Source organism: Polyodon spathula, chromosome 7 (genome assembly GCF_017654505.1).
Source record: "Polyodon spathula isolate WHYD16114869_AA chromosome 7, ASM1765450v1, whole genome shotgun sequence".
Lineage (NCBI taxonomy): Eukaryota > Metazoa > Chordata > Actinopteri > Acipenseriformes > Polyodontidae > Polyodon > Polyodon spathula.
In genome coordinates this window covers 43,195,865-43,212,502 of record NC_054540.1, presented here as the reverse complement: position 1 = coordinate 43,212,502, position 16,638 = coordinate 43,195,865, and positions in this window count along the sequence as shown.

Below are 16,638 nucleotides of genomic sequence, written 5' to 3'. Positions count from 1 at the left end.
GGGTACTGCAGCTCCGTCCCTTTTCTAACCGGCCGACTTCCACCTACCCACGGAAATAAAATGTCATACCTTTTAGTTCAGAGTACTCTGTTCCCTTTACCTAGTGCCCTCGTGAGATCGGGAGGGAGATCTAACAGCTAGTGTCATTCGATCTCTTGTTAAAACCGTGAAATTCAATTTGGCAAACTTTAGGTTTATTAGACAAAACTGATCTGTTACTGCTGCTAAGTTGTATTTATATTCCATGACTTTATCTAATTTGTCCTATTGTCCTATAAGCTGGGATGACTGCAATTAAGCCTCTTTGTAGAAACAAAGTCTAAAAATTCTAGATAAAAAGCAGACAAGATAATCATCACTGTCATATACTCAAGAAATATAACATGTTAGGTTTTGATAATTACATAGTTTTTAAGACTTTGCATGATTTAGCTCCCCCACCATTAAATGAATTTATAAAACTCTGCTCAGATGGTAATGACAGAATTACTAGAGTAACAATAAGAGGTGATTGCATATCTCCAAGACAATGTATTAAATTTGCACAGACAGTTCTCTCAGTTAAGGGTACCATGTTTTATAATTTACTACCGGATGATATAAAAGGTTCTTATAACTACTGTGTAACAGTTTTAGGACAAAATTAAAGATTAATTAATTTTTTAATGGTTAATGGTTAAATCAAAGACTGTGATCATGAACTGTAGCTATGTATTTTTATTTCTAATACAATGGTAATGTTTATATATTTGTATTATATTATGCATTGTAATGAAAATGATTAGTTTGTTTGGTTTCTTATGAGCCCAGGGACTCCTGATGTAAATTAGCTTATAGCTAAGTTTGGGTACAATACAGCTTGTGGCTTGTCATGAATGTTAAAAATTGCACATTGTCCCTGTTAAATAAAATATTTAATGAATTTGAGATTTTAGAAGAGCCTTCAATCCTGGAGATGTTAATGTTACATTGAAGATAATAGTATGCCATGAAAATACAATATTTAGGGATGAATCCTGCTTCAAATTAAATGGTTTATAAAATGCAAATTAAGCTATACATTTTCTGATTTAAAGTTATTCCAGTATGTGATTTAATGCATGTATTTAAAATAATGGTTTGTGTGTTGTATTGTATGATTTAAATGTATTGGTTTGTGTTCATTTAAAATACGATGTTTTGTTTATTATTGTACAGTTAAATGTGGTCTGGCAGAGGCGATTGTTAACAACTCCTCCCTGCCAGACATCTGAAGAGAATGCGTTGTGATTATTGAGAATGTGCCTGTCAGCCACGCTGAGTGAAAAATCTTGTGTAGAATGTGACCTTCTCTGGATTGATTAATTTATTGCTAATCAATGTGAAATATTCAGATTTGGAAAATGTTATGTTTAACTTTCTGTGCACTGGTCCACACTTACTGTAGTGTATTTGATTGATTTTAGTTTGTTAGATGTTACTGTGAAGAAGAGAGACTCAGAGACAGGAAATCTGCAGTTTAAGTACTAGAGCACATATTTATTAATGAAACAGAACAAAAACCAAACAACCAAACAACGAACCAACCAACTAAACAAACAAACAGGGCACTCTCGATTAGAATGTGAACATCTCCACTTATAACAGACTCTAAGGGACAATAGAAATCAGTACTTCATAAACGAATTATGTAGTAAACGTAATTCAAAACTGCGAACACAAGTACCTTAAATATATTGCTAAATGTAATTCAAATTGTATACATTGTATATTTAAACTACAAAAACATAAAAGAATGAAAGTAAACTTTTTTCCTGCCTGATAGCACAAATGCAGCCATGACTGTCATTTGCTGTCCCAGATGTACCTTATTTGGAACAGGAAAGCTGTATGTATTAAACAGTACTGAATATATTAAACTGTATGTATTAAATGCAAAAGTGCACCTGTATAAGTGGAGTGCATCTGTATATACAATGCAATACAAACCCTCACTAATACCAGGCTGAGCAATACCTTCACTGGCTTCTCTCCTCAAAACACCACCAATGATTGTTGGGAGGGATGGATTTAAACATTCACACATAATAAAATTTACACCTCCCCTCATGTGTGCAGCACACATGGCTGCAACCAGCCACCTCAGCACTTGAAACACCAACCCCCTCCCACATTGTCCATCTTTCCCCCTCTGGATTCTTGTGGGTGGGTTGGAGGGCGGGTTGGTCCCGACTCCAGTGCTTCCCTATATTGACCAAGAACTGGCAACAGGGGATCCAGGAAATGTGAATGGGGTGTCGAGAGTGCAGGTTAGTAAGCAGGGGGGTGCAGCAGCTGGCAGAGGTGTGAGCCCCGGCAACAGTGGAGTGATACATGGGCCACCAAGGGGAGCGGAGCACGAGACAAGGCGACTGACTGTGCCTGGTGATGCAAACACCAATGAACTAAGCCCAGAGACCAGATATCAGGAAATAAATGCCTGGTGTCTGGGAACCCAGGTGGAGGGCTCTGACCCATAGGCACGGTTGGGACACAGGGGTGGTGCTCGAGGTTGTGATGGAGGTGGTTCCCTTGCCTCCTTCTTTGGCTGGGGTGGTCAAAAATAAAACCAGACAACTCAGTTTAAAGACACAATTAATTTGTTTATTTCAATGTTACAAAATTAGGTGGTTAAAAGTATCAGTATAGGATTGTGTTCAGAAAATTATTAATCGCATATTTTATCAGAATTCTAAATATATCTAAAACAGTACAAACATGCATTATTATATTACATCAGGTTAAGAATTCAAGATATTGTAATGGATCAAACACAGGGGTCATGCAGTCTACTAAACTGCAGTTCCCTTTCAGTTCGAAGATGGCCACCAAACATTGTTATGGGATACTGTTGTGTGAAATTTAATTACTTTAAATTTAAAAGGAAGTTGATGTGGAAGTAAATAAGACAATTACTTCACAGAGTAATTTTAAAAGGTCCTTTATTATTTCACACACACACACACACACACACTCACACACGCAGTTACATACACAGATGCTATACTGCGAATAACGATATCCCTAACGGGACACAACCCAACAAGGTTACATACAAAGATTATATTAATCACAGATCAATACAATCCATGAGACGCAACTGAACTAATTCTTACCCTTCCAAGCGGATCGGGAGAGCCCTTCGACCCTGCTAAGAGAAAGCAGCTGTCTCCAAGAAATTACCGAGCAGGACTGCGCGCTAATCCTCACGGCTGACTCTCATCAGAGCAGGGGAGAACCCCGTCCTTTATAACTTACCAAGTTAGGCTTTTGCATGCGAGAGAGTAATTGGCCAGATCACTCCCTCGAGGCTCGGCCCTCTGAATAAACCATTCCTTTCCCTAGAACATTCTAACCAAAACAAGTTATATAAACGTGACAAAAACAAGTTATATAAGATACGGGGTTATTATAGGGCAAGGGCAAAGATGAACTCGAACGCATTTCTAGAACTTTCTAGAACACACTTTTTTTATTACAGATACACTCCGGCCTATTGGTAGGTGTCACTGAGCTCTTATGTCAAAGCTGCCGATAGGCCCCCTTCCCCCAGTGACGTCCTCGGTCCCGCCTCCCGAAGGTACTTAACCTTCACGCAGGGGAAGAATCACCCTCTTTCGCTTCTCACATTGGTAAGGTAAGACCTCTGTGTTACATTGAGCCCTGTCTTCTTATAAAAAGTGCCGCGTAAGCTACTGCTAGTTCCCCTGCACTTTGTGCTGAAAGCTCATCGCCGCATTCCCAGAATCAGTAGTTTAAAAAATAATCATAGCCTTTTTATTCTGTTTCTGACTTTCAGCACCTGCACACTCCACTTGTCAGGCTGCTTCTTTCTGTCTGTCCATCTTAGCATGGTAAGTATTCTTTTTAAGAATTGTGTGTGTTTTCACCCCTTCTTACTTCAGAGGATGCTATTACTCCACGGGACCGGGCTTGCCTTGATCCCATCGTCGAGTTTGCCCACCAGCCGCCTGTGGGCCACGGTTGTGCCTTGTTTTGATTGTAGCTGAACGCGTCCCAAGTATTTGCGTAGATCCGCGGTTGCTTTCGCCGGGCATGGCCATATACTCCTCACTGAGGTTTCCCTTGTTATTGGGTTGAGACTTAAACGGGTTGCACGGGCCTTCACTTTTGGTGTAGGTCGCTTAAATCAATAGACAGAGTGCTCTCCCCCATCTTTCCTGCAATATTGAACTGTTTTTTGTATTTTAAAAACTGTTTTTATTACTGTTGTGTAAGTCAATCGCCTGCCGCGGCTTCGGCCTTGTCCCCCTGTTGTACGCTACGTGCTGCTCAGTTGTGTGACCAGGGTAGGTACCGTGCACAACTGCCCTGGTGTTTTTTAATACTGCATTGTATAAGACTCTGCCTGTGCTATTTCGGTACCATGGTGCGCACAGTACCGATACAGGCTATCACGCCGGTGCTGTACGCAGTACTTGGTGCAAGCGGTGCTTGGTGCATGCGGTGCATATTATACCCGGTGCTCGCTGCGCACAGTGCTCAGTGCACATATGGTGCTCGGTGCACGCGGTGCACAAGGTATCTTGCGCTAGTGTGGGAATGCAGTGCTGCACGGTACTCTGCGCACGCCGCTCGGGTCGCACGGTGCACGCAGTGCTTGACCACTCCTTCAGACCTAGCACAACAGTGCCTCGTTGCCTCTACCTGTAGACGGTGCTCCACTCTGCTGTAGGCTACGCTCTGCCCAGGTCGTGTGACTGCACATAGTCCAGGCTAGACACCCCTGTCCACCCACTATGCTGTGTTACTCTTTTTCTGTGTAACAGCCTGCATTGCTTTTCGATTGCAGCATACTTAAACCTCACAGCACTTGTTGTTTGATGTTTCCTCTGCTATTGCAGTTTAAAACAAAGAGACGTGTGATCCTCCATCGGACCCCGGCTCTGCCATGTTCCGCTGTTAAGTTGACTCTGCTGGCCTGCCTCAGCCGCCAACTCAGCGTGCCGTTTTAATTAGGTGTGTATATATGTGTTTTCTTTACTGCCTTGCCTTGCAGTTTAAAGAGAAAATGTCATATGGTTTCTAGCGGGATCCAGCTTTGCTCTGCCCGTTGTTGTGTTGCATACTCCAACTTGGTCAACCCGTCTATATGTAGTGTATTCATTTCTTACTGCCGTGCAGTTAGAAATAAGTAATAATAAGTGGGATTCCTCCACAGGAACCCAACTCTGCTGTGTCCCGCTGTTGAGTTGAATCTGCCAGCTTGTGTCAGCCCACCTACTCGGCGCACTGTTTATAAAACAAAACAGTCACACGCTCTGCCGTGATGACCTGTTATTTTACATTCACATTTGTTGTTGTGTATATGTGTTTTTCTTTACTGCCTTGCAGTGAAAAGAAAAAGTAGCGGCGTGACTGCTCTACTGGGACCCAGCTCTGCTGTGTTCCCATTGTTGAGTTGATTCCGTTAGCTTGTTCAAGCCCTCCCACTCGGCGCTACCATTGTGACTGTTATTTTACCCTCACAATTTCTATTGTGTGTGTATATGTTTTTCTTTACTGCCTTGCAGTTTGAAAAGAAAAGTTAGTAGCAGCATGATTCCTCTACTGGAACCTAGCTCTGCAGGGTCCCGCTGTTGAGTTGAATCAGCAGGTTTATTTTAGCCCGCCTATTGGACTGCTGGTCACCCGCCTGGCATGGGGAATGTGTCACTTTGTTCCTGCATAACACGCCATAGCTCCCTGAGCCTGTGCTCCACTCTGGCATGAGCTATGCGCTGCCACGTGGTGTGACTGCACGCAGCCCAGGACCAGGTTATCGCCGTCCTGCACCACGGTGCAGCACCGTGCGCACCCCTGTACGGCTCTCCTGATTGCATACTGCAGTCACTCGAGCTATGCACTAACCCGGGTTGTGTTGACTTCACGTCCATGCCTCGGTGCTTTGCGCCACAGCATGTTAATAACACTTTGTGTTCCCGATGCTCGGTGCACCAGTAGTATATTCTACCTCACTCAGTGCCCTCGGTGCGTCTGCACCCTTTGGGCCTAAGTGCTTCAATACATGGATGAGCTGTATGGTGGCTCGCCAGGCTGTTGGCCCCTTACCCCCGCACATTTCAAGTGCATCGATGCCACCCTCGCTCTCTTGCGGTGGCAAGTGATCAGGGTGGTGGATTGCCTGTACAACTGGTTGATCTGCCCAGTCGCAGGAAGGAGCGATGGCCCACACAGCTATTTGTGATGAAGCATCTGGTTGAGACTGGGTCTCCTCTTAACAATGCTAGAGCTGATTAATAGTAAGCTCACTTGTCGGACGACAGAGTAGCAGCTCTCCAGCACCAACTCTCCCTGTTTTGACATGGATAGAGGGTGCCCCTTGACTTGTGCTGTAGCAATATCAGCATCGGTATGGGTTTACTGCGCATGCGCCTGCTGCAAGTGTGGCTCGATGCATTGTATCCATTATCCCAAGTGCGACAGAAACCGTCGGCTGACAGTGTGTCTTGCGTGCTCGGCGGCCCTGTGCTGGTGGAGGGTTACCTGTCCTCTGCGCCAGGGAGTCCCAATGGGGGCAGTTTACACCCGCAGGGTAGTGACGATGGATGCCTCCAACTCAGGTTGGGGCGCGGTCTGCGAAGGCAGAGGAGTCAGTGGACCCTGGTCAGGCAGCAGGATGTCCCTGCATATCAACATGTTGGAGCTTCAAGCGGTGTTCCTTGCCCTCCGGTACTTCCTATCCATGTTGCAGAACAGACATGTGCTGATCCACACAGGCAATACATCAGTGGTGGCATATGTCAACCACCGGGGTGGCCTTCGGTCCCCGGGGTTGCACCGTCTAGCCTTCAGGCTGCTGATTTGGGCCCAACAGAACTTGCTGTCCCTTTGGGTGACGCATGTTCGACGAATGGAGAATTGAGCGGCGGACCTCCTCTTGAGGGAAAGCTCACACCCCTCGGAGTGGCTGCTCCACCCTCAGGCGCCTTTGGGAATGTTTCGAGAAGGCGCAGGTCGATCACTTTTCCTAGGCGGAGACGACTCACTGCCCCTGTGGTAATCTCTCCACCGTTTCGGCGGTCCACTCGGCCTCAACACCCTAGCCCACGTATGGTTTTTTACATACTCCCAGCCTTTCTCAAGAAGGTCCGGTCGGAGAAGATGTCAGTTCTCCTCGTGGCCGCCAGGTGGCCCAATCTGCTTTTCATCCCTGTGCCAGCTATTGAATGGCCCGCCCTGGGAAATCCTGCTTCGCTGGGATCTTCTCAGTCAGGCGAGATGCACACTTTGGTATCCGGAGCCGGGCAGGCTCCAGCTACGGGTCTTAGATTATACTGGAGGATCTCATGCAGGCCCTGTTTGAGCCTATATACTCCATCGAGTTGAAGCACCTGTCCATGAAGTCATCCTCTTGGCTATCACCTCCCCAAAGTGGGTTAGTGAGCTGCAGGCGCTATCTGTGCTTAGCTCCTGTATGCATATTTGGGATGATGGTAGCAGAGTGTCACTGTGTACAAACCCTGCTTTTCTCCCCAAAGTGGTTACAGCCTTCCACGTGAATCAGTCCGTGGAACTGGAGTCCTTCCATCCTCATCCGTTTGTGATGGATGAGATAGAAAGTTGAACCTTCTCTTCCCAGTTTGGGAATTGAGATGTTATGTGGATAAGACAAGAGCGCTGCGTCAGTCTGACCAGCTCTTTGTCTGCCATGGAATACGGACCCTGGGACAGCCCCTCTGCAAACAGTGGCTGTCGCATTGGATTGTGGGAACAGTCTCGACTGCATATAATAGTGCTGGCTGGGCGGATAGCCGCACATTCCATGAGAGGTTTGTTTACGTCATAGGCCCTCTTCCGAGGTGCCTCCATGGCTGAAATTTGCAATGCGGCTAGCTGGGCTACCCCACATATCTTTGCCAGGTTCTACCACCTGAATGTGGTGGATCTCTCATTACCCTCTGTGGGCACTAGAGTCCTTGAGGTTGCACCCACACGCCGTTGACCTTGGTCAGACAGAACTTAATGTCCCTCATATGCTGCCGTTCTTTTCTCCCTCGCGACGGCTCTGGTACACGTTTCCCATAAAGATGTTTGGTGGCCATCTTCGAATTAAAAGGGAAAGCTAGTTTACCTACCGTAAACCTAGATCCCTGAAAGAGAAGATGGCCACCAACCGCAAGGTCGCTTCGGTCAACATCCTGGTTTTGTCGCGAAAGAGGGTGATTCTTCCCCTGCATGATGCTTAAGTACCCTCGGGAGGTGGGACCAAGGACTTTACTGGAGGAAGGGGACCTTTCCGCAGCTTTGACATATAGGCAGGAGTGTATCCGATAACGATGTTTGGTGGCCATCTTCTCTTTTAGGGAACCAGGTTTACGATAGGTAAACTAGCGTTCTGTTGCTATGTTTTTGTTGTTTATTGTTTAAAAATATTAATACCACTATAAATGAAAATGGGTAATGATTGACAGCAAGTTTGTACAAAGGAACGTGAAGTCCTGCCTACTTGTTATTTTGATTGGCAGATGCAAAAAGGACAGCTCCATTATTCTTTGAAATTACATCTGAAAATTATTGAAATGAAAAGTGAAGCCTTTTGAAGCATTTTGTTCAGTACGGTTCGCTCGCCGATGCGGAGTCGCACGAAGAGCTGCGTGCTCAGTGCAAGGTACTGTAGACCTGCATAACCCAGTTTCTCAAGTGAAAGGCATCACTAAAATGTAACAGAATACAGAATATATATATATATATATATATATATATATATATATATATATATATATATATATATATATTTTAAATTATTATATAAAATTGACAATTGCACTGTGTATGTTGTATAATTACCTTGTGTTGTTGATACACGGTATTAAGCAATTATACATTTTCAAGGTAGACTAGAATGTAGCCGATAATTTAAATAATGTTTTTAAATAATTTTTTTCATTTTTTCTCTTTTATCTCCCTTATTTAAAAAAAAAAAAGAAAAAGAAAAAAAAAGTAGTATCCTGCAAGTATGCCCAGGTCAAAATATTATGGTTTTACTGTTATACTTTCAGTATACCGGTATTTTTATGAAGGTTATTACATATTGCCCAGCAATTTTTTATTTTTTTTTTAATTTTCACTGTCGGCTGTGACATAGCCTGGATTCGTAACAAAAATCCCCAGACTATAGGACGCATCCTGCACGCCACGCGGATCCCAGTTTTTCTTTCTTTTTTCTTTTTTTTTCTTTTCTTTTTTTTAAAGCCAGACAAGTTGAATAACGTGTTATAGAGAGTTTTCGAATGACTTTTCCAGTCACATGATCCTTATCACGTGTCTCGAGCTGGTGGGCAGGCAAGCCGAATCTCTGATTCACTTAAAGTGGTTTCAGACCTTAAAAATAGTTTAGCATGCTTTTGTGAAAAAATGGTGAACACTTGTGTGGTTACTGGCTGTTGCAGTAGGCACAGACGAGACAACATTTCATTTTACAGGTTGCCGAGGGTCATACAATTTGAAGGAAAAAAATAAAAGACAACGCAACAAAGATTAGGCAAGTGGCTAGCTAATATCAAGGGCAGACCTGAAGGAGTGTAGCTACATGTCCACAGAGTATGTTCAAGACATCTAATTTCAGGTTTGTTACTTTTACCACATTACTAAATAATTGTTAATAGTAGTTATTTGAAATGTCCTGTTCCAGAAATATAATATAAATAAGTTACAGTTATATACAAATATAAATTGAGCAACAAATATAATTATAATGATTAAATACCACAATACAGTAGTACTTTTTTTTTTTATTAATACCTCAATATATTAATAATTGTTTGATTTTGTAACACGCAGAATGCAGTGTTATCACAAAGATGATTAGAAAAGAGATAATTCCTGTATTTAAGAAAGTTTACAAACGAGAGGAGGCCATTCGGCCCATCTTGCTCGTTTGGTTGTTAGTAGCTTATTGATCCCAAAATCACATCAATCAGCTTCTTGAAGGATCCCAGGGTGTCAGTTTCAACAACATTACTGGGGAGTTGATTCCAGACCCTCACAATTCTCTGTGTAAAAAAGTGCCACCTATTTTCTGTTCTGAATGCCCCTTTGTCTAATCTCCATTTGTGACCCCTGGTCCTTGTTTTTTTTTTCATGCTGAAAAAGTCCCTTGGGTCGACACTGTCAATACCTTTTAGAATTTTGAATGCTTGAATTAGGTCTCCACGTAGTCTTCTTTGTTCAAGACTGAACAGATTCAATTATTTTAGCCTGTCTGCATATGACATGCATTTTAAGCCCGGAATAATTCTGGTCGCTCTTCTTTGCACTCTTTCTAGAGCAGCAATATCTTTTTTATAGCGAGGTGACCAGAGCTGCACACAATATTCAAGATGAGGTCTTACTAGTGCATTGTACAGTTTTAACATTACTTCCCTTGATTTAAATTCAACACTTTTCACAATGTATCCGAGCATCTTGTTAGCCTTTTTTATAGCTTCCCCACATTGTCTAGATGAAGACATTTCTGAGTCAACAAAAACTCCTAGGTCTTTTTCATAGATTCCTTCTCCAATTTCAATATCTCCCATATGATATTTATAATGTACATTTTTATTTCCTGCGTGCAGTACCTTACACTTTTCTCTATTAAATGTCATTTGCCATGTGTCTGCCCAGTTCTGAATCTTGTCTAGATCATTTTGAATGACCTTTGCTGCTGCAACAGTGTTTGCCACTCCCCCTACTTTTGTGTCGTTTAAAATGTACGGTAAAGCCGTATTTTTCTTAAAATCGGAGGCCGCCGCGAACACGGCAATCGAGAGGGGTCTCGCGGTGGCGGGGATTTTTATCCCCGTCGAACCGCTCGCGGGCCTGGGCACTAGGGTCGTCCTTTCAAACGTGCCACCTTTCTTGAGGGACGACCTGCTCAGGCCCCATTTGCAAGCCTTGGGGGAGATAAAGACATCTATCCACCCCCTCCCCCTAGGCTGCAAAGACCAGCACCTCCACCACATTTTATCATTCCGCCGCCAGGTGACCATTCAACTGGCGGGTCAGGACGTGGCGGAGGGCAGCTTCGTGGTCCCCTTCGAGGGGACCAATTATGTCATTTTTTACTCATCGGAGGAGGTGCGGTGCTACCACTGCAAGGAGCTGGGGCACCAGAAGAAGAGGTGCCCCAAGCTCCAGCAGGGCGCAAAGCCACCCGCGCCCGCACCGCGCCCCTCCGAGTCCACCTCGCCCCCGGGGCCCTCAAAGAGGCCCGTGGAGGGGGGCAAGACAACACCCGCCCCCCTGCCAGTAACATCAAAGGGGGGGAAGGGGGAGGAGGCCCCCGAGGCGGCCGGATCCTCCGCGCCTACCGTAAGCGCGCCGGGGGAGAAAGCCGCCGGGTGGACCGTGGTCGCCGGCCGTAGCAAAAAGAAGGCGGCGGCGGCCGGGTCCGCCGGGGAGGCCAAGCGGGGGGAGACGAAACCGTCGTCGTCTGGCGGCGGGTCAGGGGGCGCTCCCGAAAAGGAGACTCCCTCGCCGGAACCCCCTGCGAGGCAGGGCGGCAAAGCCGCCCGTAAAATAAAACATCTCCTCCCCGAGCGGGTGGAGAGAAACGCCACCGAAGGCGAGCTCCCCGCTGCCGCGACGGGGCGGGGGACCTTCTCTGGCAGCATAAGGGGGAAGAGGAAAGCACAAGCCCTCTTCCCCACCTGTGCACATAAGTGCACTAAAACCGGTCTCTTGGCGAGGGTCCCCGGGGGGACGAAAGAAAGCCCCCCGAAACCCAAACGCCCGCCTCGGCGTCCCCCCTCCACCGGCAACGGGGGCCTCGGCCCTCGTCATGTCAAAGAGGGGGAGAAACATCCACCTGCCGAGGCGGTCCGGGGCTCTGCCGAAGAAGCGGAGCCCATGGAGGAGGCCCCCGCCCAGAGACCGGAAACAGCCCTCGAGGCGGTTCCCCTCCCCGCGCCGCAAGAGACCGAGGACGTCGGCCCTGACTCCATCGTCGAGGGGCCAGCCGCGGCGAGGAGCGCCGAGGGGGCGAAGGAGGGTTCCCCCGCGGAGCAGCTGCCTCGGGCGCCGTCCTCCTCCGACCGCGACACGGGCCCAGAACCCGGTTTTGAAGAAGAGGGGGCGGCCGAACCAACCCCCGAGGCAGAAGTGGGCTCCACGGAAATGCGGGAGACCCCAGCCAAGGAGCCGGAGGGGGGTGAAGAACCACCCCTCCTGGAGAAATATCCGCCCCGGGTCCCTCTCTCTGGCGTGGAGGCGGTCTCGGCCCCCGTGGCTGAGCCGGCTCCCGAGGAGCCCATGCGGGAAACCCCCGCCGAGGGGCCGGAAGGGGGTGAGGAAACACCCCTCCCGGAGAAAGATCCACCCCGGGTTCCTCGCCCTGGCGGGGAGGCGGTCTCGGCCCCCGTGGCCAAGCCGGCTCCCGAGGAGCCCATGCGGGAGACTCCCGCCGAGGGGCCGGAGGGGGGCGAGGAAACGGCGCGGAAATCGACTCACCGTCCTGAGCCCGCCCCCTGAGTTTGTGGCCAGGGTCCAGAGGAAGCTGACGGACTTCTTCTGGGCCGGAAAGCACTGGGTCTCTGCGGCGGTTCTGAGCCTCCCTCTCGCCGAGGGGGGGCAAGGGTTGGTGTGCATCAGGAGCCAGGTGCACACCTTCCGCCTCCAGACCCTGCAGAGATACCTGTACGCAGACCCGGCCCCGCAGTGGTGCACGCTGGCGTCCCTCCTTTTGCGCCAGCTGCACGACCTGGGCTACGACCGGCAGCTCTTCTGGATCGACCTGCGGGGAATCCGTCTCCCCGAGCTGCCGGTCTTCTACCAGGACCTGCTCAGGACCCGGAGCATGTTTTCCGTCGGCCGAGACGCCGTGCCGACCGAGGGCCAAGGACTCCTGCTGGAGCCCCTGATGCACAACCCCCACCTAGGTGCGCAGGCGTTGGAGTCCCCCTCGGTGCGGCGCGCGCTGATCTCGGCCAAGGTGACCAGAGTCTGGGATCTCCTGGATCGCGAACGCTCGGCGTGGCTGGCGCCCGAGGCGCTCGTCGCCAGGGCGGCTCGGGTGTCCGTCCGGACGGCCGGCTGGCCGAGCGATCCGGGAGTGCAAAGCAGCGTTGCACCCAGACTCTGTCAGGTATCTTGAGGGAGTTCTCAGGACCGGCGAGCCATCTACCCCCACCCCCCCGACCCCCGGCTCTCCGGTCCTGCTGATCGAACCCAAGGCCCGAGCCCCCCCTCGGCCCCCCCTCGAGAACAACCTGAGCAGGATCTCGCAGTTCTCCTCGACCCCCTTGCCATCGGCGTCGAGGAGGACCCTGTACGCGATGACGCTCCACACCCTCCATTTCCCCGCCCTCGTCTCCCGCCGAGACACCGCTTGGCGGGAGACCCTCCGACCGCCGGAGGGCGTCGGTCCCCAGTGGGAGGCCCTGTACTCCCCGCTGGTCTCCAGGGGAGCTGGGGACCTGGGCTGGAGGGTCCTGCACGGAGCGCTCGCGTCAGGAGAGATCCTGCGTCACTTTACCGACTCGGACGCCGCATGCCCTTTCTGCGGTCAGTCCGAGTCGGTGGCTCATATTTATTTTTTATGCGCCAGGCTGCAGCCGTTCTTCCTCCTGCTGAAGAACCTCTTGCTGCAGTTCTGGCTGCACTTTTCACCCACCCTCCTCATCTTCGGGCACCCTGTTCGTGGCTCCAGCAAAAAGAGAGACCTCCTCGTCAATCTGCTCCTGGCTCTTGCTAAACTGGCCATTTACAAGACCAGGAAGCGGAAGATGAGCGGGGAAGGTCTCTTTGACTGCGGGGCCATGTTCAGGGCCCTCCTCCGTTCCCGGATTCATTTAGAGCACGCCCACGCGGAGTCTGCTGGCGACATGGCATCATTTGTCGACCAGTGGACCCTAGGGGGCGTGCTCTGTACCACCTCCCCTTTTACAATTCTTATTTAATTTACAGTCCTTTTTCTGGTTTTTCTTTTAATTAGTTAAATGCCTATTTATTTAGCATCCTCTTTTACGAGGATGCTAATTGGAATTTTTTTTCTCCAGCCGTCACAAATGACGGCTGGAGGTGACGTTTGCCTTTTAGGCATTTAAATAGGCCTACTTTTGTGTCGTTTGGAGCAGGTCACCGATTAGTGGAGCTCCTGCTTCTCCTTTTGTATAAGTTTAAAAAACAGTGGTTTAAAGTTTTATTTTGGAAATCTTTTGGATCTTTTCATTTTTCTAAAGTAGTGGTGCACCTTTTAGTTAAAGAATTTTAGTTTTTGAACGGTTCTTTTCTTGAAAATAAGTCTTTGTTTGTTTTGGTTTGTTTGTCTCCCTGCACTTGCATTGTAAGTGCAGGGGGGCGGCCATTTTGGATTTTTCCTTTTGGTTGATTTTTATTTTTTTCCTTCTTTGAATTTTAACTTTGGTTTCTCACTTTTATTTTAGGTGCTTTTTGATTTTATAATTAAGAGCACATTATCTAGTTTATTTTAAAATTATTTTTGCTTTGAAAAACTGTTTTTGACTTTGTTTTAAAAATCGTTTTGTTTTAAAAATCCCCTGCTCTTGCCTTGGGCAGAGTAGGGGAAGGGCAGGCACTTTTGTCTGCCCTGTTTCTTATTTTTATTATATTTTTTTAGTTGAAGGTTTTTATTTTTAAAAGAAAACCTTTAACCGGATTTATTTATTTTGATTATTATTATTGTTTTCATTTTATCTCGTTTTATTTCCTTTGGGGGGGGAATAAAACGGGATAAGATAAACAATTAAAAAAAAAAAAAAAAAAAATCCTTTCTTTGGTTTTTTTGATTTTTCATTTTTGTTTGTGCCCCTGTGCTATTGAAGCGCAGGGGTGCATGTGTGTGTTTGTTTGTTTATTTAAAAAAAAAAAAAAAAAAAAAAAAAAATTAGTTTGGTTTTTGAAAAAAATAAACACTTTTTGATTTTTCGTTTGCCCCTGCACTATTGGAGTGCAGGGGTGTGTGTTTATTTTTGTTTTGTTATAAAAAACAAAATTAAATCTTTTTTTTTTGAAAAAATAAAAAAAAACTTTAGTTCCTTTTTCCTATTTTGTTTTGCGCACCCCTGCACTATTGGAGTGCAGGGGTGAGTCTGTATGTTTCGTTTTTGTTTTTGTTTAAATAAATAAATAAAAATTAAAATTAAAAATGAGCGGGCAAACTCAGGAAGCCCCGAAAAAGTGGGCAAAGGTGGCTGCAGCGGAAGCTGCAGCCCCTTTTAAGAACATTACCAGGAGGCACGGAGTCCGGTGCCTCCTGAAGGACTCCCTCTCGATTGAGGGCTTTGTCAAGGCCATGGCCAAGGTGGTGGGGCCATCGGCGATCGTGGCGGCCTCTAAAATGTACGGTAAAGCCGTATTTTTCTTAAAATCGGAGGCCGCCGCGAACACGGCAATCGAGAGGGGTCTCGCGGTGGCGGGGATTTTTATCCCCGTCGAACCGCTCGCGGGCCTGGGCACTAGGGTCGTCCTTTCAAACGTGCCACCTTTCTTGAAGGACGACCTGCTCAGGCCCCATTTGCAAGCCTTGGGGGAGATAAAGACATCTATCCACCCCCTCCCCCTAGGCTGCAAAGACCAGCACCTCCGCCACATTTTATCATTCCGCCGCCAGGTGACCATTCAGCTGGCGGGTCAGGACGTGGCGGAGGGCAGCTTCGTGGTCCCCTTCGAGGGGACCAATTATGTCATTTTTTACTCATCGGAGGAGGTGCGGTGCTACCACTGCAAGGAGCTGGGGCACCAGAAAAAGAGGTGCCCCAAGCTCCAGCAGAGCGCAAAGCCACCCGCGCCCGCACCGCGCCCTTCCGAGTCCATCTCGCCCCCGGGGCCCTCAAAGAGGCCCGCGGAGGGGGGCAAGACAACACCCGCCCCCCTCCCGGTAACATCAAAGGGGGGGAAAGGGGAGGAGGCCCCCGAGGCGGCCGGACCCTCCGCGCCTATCGCCGGCCGCAGCAAAAAGAAAGCGGCGGCGGCCGGGTCCGCCGGGGAGGCCAAGCCGGGGGAGACGAAACCGTCGTCGTCTGGCGGCGGGTCAGGGGGTGCTCCCGAAAAGGAGACTCCCTCGCCGGAACCCCCTGCGAGGCAGGGCGGCAAAGCCGCCCGTAAAATAAAACATCTCCTCCCCGAGCGGGTGGAGAGAAACGCCACCGAAGGCGAGCTCCCCGCTGCCGCGACGGGGCGGGGGACCTTCTCTGGCAGCATAAGGGGGAAGAGGAAAGCACAAGCCCTCTTCCCCACCTGTGCACATAAGTGCACTAAAACCGGTCTCTTGGCGAGGGTCCCCGGGGGGACGAAAGAAAGCCCCCCGAAACCCAAACGCCCGCCTCGGCGTCCCCCCTCCACCGGCAACGGGGGCCTCGGCCCTCGTCATGTCAAAGAGGGGGAGAAACATCCACCTGCCGAGGCGGTCCGGGGCTCCGCCGAAGAAGCGGAGCCCATGGAGGAGGCCCCCGCCGAGAGACCGGAAGAAGCCCTCGAGGCGGTTCCCCTCCCCGCGCCGCAAGAGACCGCGGACGTCGGCCCCGACTCCATCGTCGAGGGGCCGGCCGCGGCGGGGAGCGCCGAGGGGGCGAAGGAGGGCTCCTCCGCGGAGCGGCTGCCTCGGGCGCCGTCCTCCTCCGACCGCGACACGGGCCCAGAACCCGGTGTTGCCGAAGA